The 6,761-nt window shown below is 41.5% G+C and overlaps 1 non-coding gene across 1 annotated transcript; it reads left to right on the top strand.

Moving 5' to 3' along the window:
• The first annotated feature begins 2,664 nt into the window (after positions 1-2,664).
• LOC145347122 (U6 spliceosomal RNA) lies at positions 2,665-2,771 on the top strand. The gene has a single exon (XR_013887779.1). It is a non-coding gene; the product is annotated as a U6 spliceosomal RNA (small nuclear RNA).
• Positions 2,772-6,761: the final 3,990 nt, after the last annotated feature.

Raw genomic sequence — 6,761 nt, 5'->3', positions numbered from 1 at the left:
CGTGGGGCTGGCTAGCGATCAGGAAGCCGGCAAAGCACTGCTGCTGTGCAAGTGCCAATCTCCGCAATGACAGATCAGTACATGCACAATGGCCCACTCAGCGCTATGCTGCCAGCCTCTCCAGCAGGAGTAGACCCCACTCAGCGGTTTTCAGCATGAATCTCCCTAAGACATCCTGTGATGCACCGAGTGTGGGAGACTCATTCTGAAAATCCCACAAAAAAAAAACCAGCATGAGTTACTCCAGTTTTTATGCAAGTTAGTCACTTGGAATGTTTTTGGGAAAATCACCACTCCCGCACACCCCACCACCACCATGACATTTATTTTTTCTTTTGAAAGCTTGGAGGAACAGAGTCATATGTTTGCTAACCAGTTTTTAACAAGAATAAAAAACATTTATTAAACATAAAGAATTGGATTATTATGCAATACTCCATTACCCTCCCCTTAATTTCACAAATGTATACAGTTTTCAAAACTTTTGAAATCAAATGCCACTCACCTACTTTCTATGGATTTCTTCTCACAATCCCCCCAGATTATTGTCACATGAGTGCATCCAAACTCCACTCCCAAATGGGCCCACCTTCAAATCTTCTTTCAAACAATGCTTTCTATCAGCTGTTTGCATTCAGAATCCACTCTATGTTTTTCAACTATCCTGTCAAACAAACTTTCCACGCCACTGTTTTAACAAGGAACCCAGCTCCAGGTTCTCCACTTCTCCTTGCAAACTTCCTTTGTCCTAAATGCTTTCACACCAACTCTGAAGTCCAGGCGCTGATTTCTTCAATTATTTCAAGTAATGTCTCACAAACTGCAATAAGTTCTCTCAAATCTTAGAGCTACTTCAGGTATCTTCCTGGCCTCTTGTGATCCTTTCAACTCTCTGTAACTTTACTGAAAAATATCCTGTCCTGGTCTCTGGTTCCTCTGTTCCTTCAACTTTGGGCTTCTTGGAAACCATTTTCCCATTCCCTGGTTTCTAGAACTAACTGTCCTTTCATTCCTCTGGAGCTTGCTTTTATGCATATTATTCCATTGAATGACTTTTCTGCTTCTAGCAGAACTGAGAATTATTCACTCTCTGACTTGTCAGAACCAACTGCTATGAAATGCAGCTAAAACTAAAAGCATTCCGGCCCTAAAGATGCCCTTGGTTATTAAGCAATGACTTTCTACTTTTCCCAGCTTGTTTACTTTTTACACCATAACCCTCTCTAAGCATAAGTGAAGTAAAGTGTGAGCAGACCAAACCCCCACAATACAAACAACTTTGTCCAGCATGAATCTAACTAGAGTTTTACTCCTCTTACGCAGAACCACTAAATTAAACCCACACCTTCAACAATACAAAAATAAGTCCCTTAAAACTATATTTTCCTAAGCAATGGGTTGAAACACTCCTTTTTCAAAGCACTTTTTGTTGCAGTTAGTTGAGAGATGGAAGAAAAGAGGAATCATCTCTACCCTGTCTGTGGCAAGAGCAAAAGGTTGTGGGTGAGGGTGAGTTGTATCTGTTAAGATGTAGATTTGAGAAGGATGGAGAGAAAGAAGTGCAACTGCAAAGTGTGTTGTTCAGAGGAGAGCTGTTTAGAAGAATACTAGGGACGTGAGAGAATGTAATGGTTGCCAGCTGATAGTTTAGGATGCTGATCTTGCCTGACCTCATAAAGTCATCAAACCTGTTTTAGAACAGGGTTCAGGTCTTGGGCACAACACTTTGGCTATTGATGACCACTGCAACTTTAGGCTATCCTCCCCGCTGTCCTCAGGAAAGAGGGCTTCTCTCTGTTCTCTCACTGCTTGAATCATCACCTCCAGATAGATGTGGTCTTCACATCTTCCATTCACACTGCAGTTCTTTACTCCCTTACTTTGGATCTTTGCTGTAACCATTGCTGCCATCATGACTCCTGATGGCCTTTCATTCATTGCTGCTCTGAGGGTATCATTTTGCCATCTTCTGGAATTGATCAGAGAAGCCAGAAGTGGGCTGAGGAGGTGATTTGCTCTGGGAAGGAGTAGCTACAAGGCACACAGGCAGGCTGGAATGGTTCCGTCATTCAGGTAAAGGCTAAGGTGAGATGATTTTTGCCCTTTATCTTAAGATAAAAGCAAAATATTGCCGATGCTGGAATCTGAAACAAAAACAGAAAATGCTGGACAATCTCAGCAGGTCTAACAGCATCTGTGGGGAGAGAATCGAGCCACAAGAGTCTAGATGACCCATCATCAGAGCTAAAAGCAAGGAGAATCAGCAGATTCTCCTTGTTGATTCTTCTCACCTTTAACAATCTGCACCCCTGTACAGCCATTCTCACATTCTGATCACTTAATGGACACTCTTAGCACCTTCTCAGCCTTTGTCCAATCCACCACCCCCCCACCCCCCCACAATAGTATAAACCTCTGTTGATTCTCTTTGCTCTTAGCTCTGATGAAGGGTCACCCAGACGCGAAATTTTGGCTCTATCCTCTCCCCACAGATACTGTCAGACCGGCATTTTCTGTTTTTATTGCCCTTTGTCTTGTTCGGCTTTGTGTCAAAATGATCTAAATTAAAATTGAGATTCTTTCTTTTCCATGTTTAAAATGGGGGACACACTATGTTCCACTCACAAGATTAGATAAAAGTTCAGTTTGATCAATTGAAATATCGTGCTTGTTTCAGCAGCACATATACTTAAATTGGAAAGATACAGAGAAGACTAGCATGGCCCATGTGCAAGGACGAAATGCAAATTTGTGAAACTTTCCATATTTTTTAGTTTGCAGAGTGTGCAGCGTTCCCAATCCCACTGCCCCCCACCTTAGATCCTGCACCAAGCCAGCCCCCGCCTTCCCCCTTAGGCCATGTTCCACTCCTTTGACCCTACCATTGTGCCAGCCTGGCACTGCCAGGGTGCCAGGATAGCAGTGTCAGGCTGCCTCTGAACTTGCAGGTGCCCTCAATGATCTCCAGTCCTGATTTTGAGGCCGTCATGACAGGACCCCATTGATGGGGCCCATACTTGATCCTTACCAGTGAGGACCATAACCGGCAAGGCTGCTAAGGCAAGTGAGCCTGGATGATTGCTCACTTGAAATAGTTAGATCTGTATTTCAATAGATTTAAATATTGAGGTCAGCCTTGCACCCTTTTTAAGTGCGAGGTTGATCTCGCTGGATATCTAGTGACGCTAAGATCGCGAGAGGCGAGAAATCAGGCACAAACCCAATTTTTACCTCGCTTGTGATCTCATTGGTTCGCCCCACCCATCAACCGGCATGATGAGAAGGTAAGATAGCCCCCCCCTCCCCCCACCTCCCCCAAGTGTTCCAATTAAAAACTGAACCATTAGATCATAGCTATTTGACAAATCTATTCTGGTTGCATTTGAAAAACACTGATTCTGTGCAGATTTTCATATTTCTAGATAAACAAAAAGTTAACTCCATGATGAATATAGAATATTTTGTTTCCTCAATTTCTCAGAATATTATCCATCCATTCTCAATATGACAATTGTCATGAAAATCCATCAGGTTCATGAATATCCTTAAAAGGAACAAAACTTGCCAGCCTGACCTAGAGTGGTCTACATGTGACTCCAGATGCACAGCAATGTAGTTGACACTTAAATGGCCTCAGTTCAAGGGTAATTAGGGATGGGCAATAAATGCTGGCCTGACCAGCAATACCCACATCCCATGAAAGAATTTTATAGAGGTGCCAATCCAATGTGTTATTCTCTACATCCCTGCAACCTTTTGCCACAGGGCTGAGATAAATCAAATCTGCAGAATCTAAACTTTGTGACGCTACTGTGTCTTTAAGAAATGTTTTTTAATCATGTTCCCATTGTTATAAGCAGGCATCGACTGTCTGTCCTTTCATTACTGCTGGAAGGCACAATGGGCCTTTGTCTTTATTTTTAATTTGGGTCTAATCTGGAGTTTATGACCATCTTGAATTGTTGGAGGAAGACTGATTGACAGGTCAAGGTTAGGTGGTTCCTTCACAGAGGAATCCAGGGATTCACTTTCAGTTTGTTAGAAGCTGTTGGATTCCAGGCCGAAAACAGTGTTTTTCGCTCTCACCTTTCTCTTGGCTTTACAAATGCTGCTAACAAGTTGGAAGCAGTCTTTCTTGCCTCTCTGGAATGAAAATTTTGCTGTCAGCAGTTCTCTGGCTAAAAGCTAGAGGCCAGCAATGGCTCTATCTCTACTTCGTGGTGTGCTGGGAGTTCCAGGAAGGGGAAGGCAGAGTTTCAATTCCATATTCACAGTAGGTGTTGTAAAGCTGAAAATCCAGCATCATGTGAGCTTATTTAACTTAGAATTTAGAATCCCTGCAGTTGAAAAAGTGACCATTCGGCCCATCGAGTCCGCACTGAACGTAATCCCACTCAGGACCTACCCCCATATCCCTACATATTTACCCACTAAGCCCTCCATCCTATGGATCTCAGGATATTAAGGGCAATTTTAGCATGGCCAATCAACCTAACCCCCACATCTTTGGACTGTGGGAGGAAACCCACGCGGATAAGAGGAGAATGTGCAAACTCCACACAGACTGTGATCCAAGCCAGGAATCAAACCCAGGTCCCTGGAGCTGTGAAGCAGCAGTGCTAACCACAGTGCTAGCGTGCCGCTCTTTCTGTGTTAAGCCTGGAATTAGAGTGTATATTTGTAGGGGTGGTTGTGTTGGAACAGTAAATTGAGCTGTTAAGGTTTATAGAATATCGAGGTTGGTCTTTTTTTCTTGTTTGTAATTGGCAAATGTTATTGCTAATTGATTTATTATATGTTAACTATGTTCTTAAATAAACTTTGTTTGCTGAAAGCTCCCTAGTGGATTGTTTGAATCATACCTGGAGTGAAAAATCTTATGCTTATCCCAGCCAAATACAAGGTGCAATACTTATGATGTAGGCTGACTTCATAAAATACCTCAGAGTTTCCGATCTGGATTAAAACAACTTGAACTTTTACTTTAATATCAAATCATGTTCAGAAAGTGAAATAAACAGAGGGAAACAAAGAGAGATTAAGAGACGGGAAAAAATTTTCATTTTTACCTCTGAATGTTAAATTTGTAAAGAATGAGACTGCATACTAACAAAAATGGCAATTTCAGGGCAGAGAGGTTCCTGCTTTTGATCCCAGCCAGTGTGACTTTACATTCCTTGGGTTTAGATGTCTACACAGAACAAGACTGCACTCAACTGTGAAGATTAGGTTCAATTGTGATGTTCACCATAAATAATTAAGATATAAAAACATAGTTACTTCTGAATGCACCAGCTTTAGCACATCTAGTATGTTTAATGAGAACCTCAAATTCGCACCTTTCATATGTTTTAATCTGGAGTCTCTCGGTGAAATGCCAAATGCCTAACAAGGATCAGAACAAATAGGACTGTAATTCCAGATTTTTGCACTTAATTGTGCAGATCTAGATTCTGGGCATTGCTGTCAGATTTACTACTCAATAATTCTGAACCTTATCATTAATTCTGTTGCAAAATGTCTCCACAGACTTCCTCCACTTCATGATAGTGCGACCACAACCCTCAATTTACCATCAGGCCACCCAACATAGCACTCAAAGATAATTAATAACATGGGAACGAAGCTCAGCCCCCAAAATGGATGCAGTCAATAGCTGGCACTCTCAAGAAGTCAATTGGCACACTTTGTCAGTCAATTGATTACAAAGTTAAAATCAATACCTGAGTATTTATGGTGAACATCACAACGGAACCTAATCCTGACAGTTGCGTGCAGCCCCGTTCTGTGTAGACATCTAAACCCAAGTGACTTCAAGTAACCAAATGAGAAAATGCTGGAAAATCTCAGGAGTTCTGACAGCATCTGTAAGGAGAGAAAAGACCTGACATATCAAAATCAGATGACCCTTTGTCAAAGCAGTCACTCAACTGTGAAGATTGGATTCAGTTGTGATGTTCACTGTAAATAATTCAGATATAAAAACTCAGTTACTTTGAGCTTTGACAAAAGGTCATCTGGATTCAAAATGTCAGCTCTTTTCTCTCCTTATAGATGCTACCAGGCCTGCTGAGATTTCCAGCATTTTCTATTTTGGTTTCAGATTCCAGCATCTGCAATAATTTGCTTTTATGGCTTCAAGTGATACTGGGTACAATCAAGAGCAGGAACCTTAGTTCACTGCTGCAGAGGCATTAGGATAATTGCAGCACTCTTGTAAACCCAAGTGAGATGACCCACATTCTTTACCTGTCTAGTCACTTTAACTCTCACATTCATAAGTCAAGGTGATTCATCCGATTAATGATAGCATTGTGTAAAAGTGACCAACAACACACTGGCAGGTGTGTTATACCATATAAGTTGTTACACCATATAAAATACCAAAATAGATATGAAGACAACAAGAGACTTTTCCCAACAGACCCTTTTGCTTTAATGAAAGTTTAGTTTCCCTTGCCCCAGGTAAAATGGGAACAAGATTATATCTTTCAAACAATTACACTGTCACAATCAAAGGAAACAGACTTTAAGTAGTCTGTCAAATCACATCAGGAGCTAATAACTACTCACCATTCCTACTAAGTCTGAAGGACTCGGATCCTCCTTTGTTCTTCTGATGATCTGTGTCAAAATAGGCTGCTTAAAGTTACACTACAGGTACTTAGATGATCATGTTTGAAAGCCAGGCTTACCCCTCTGAGTACAAAGGGAGCATCCATTCCCAGTTGCTAAATATGACAAGATCAGCTGTGTTCTGT

Source organism: Carcharhinus amblyrhynchos, chromosome 8 (genome assembly GCF_965287045.1).
Source record: "Carcharhinus amblyrhynchos chromosome 8, sCarAmb.v2.hapA, whole genome shotgun sequence".
NCBI lineage: Eukaryota > Metazoa > Chordata > Chondrichthyes > Carcharhiniformes > Carcharhinidae > Carcharhinus > Carcharhinus amblyrhynchos.
This window is presented reverse-complemented; position numbering and strand designations above follow the sequence as displayed.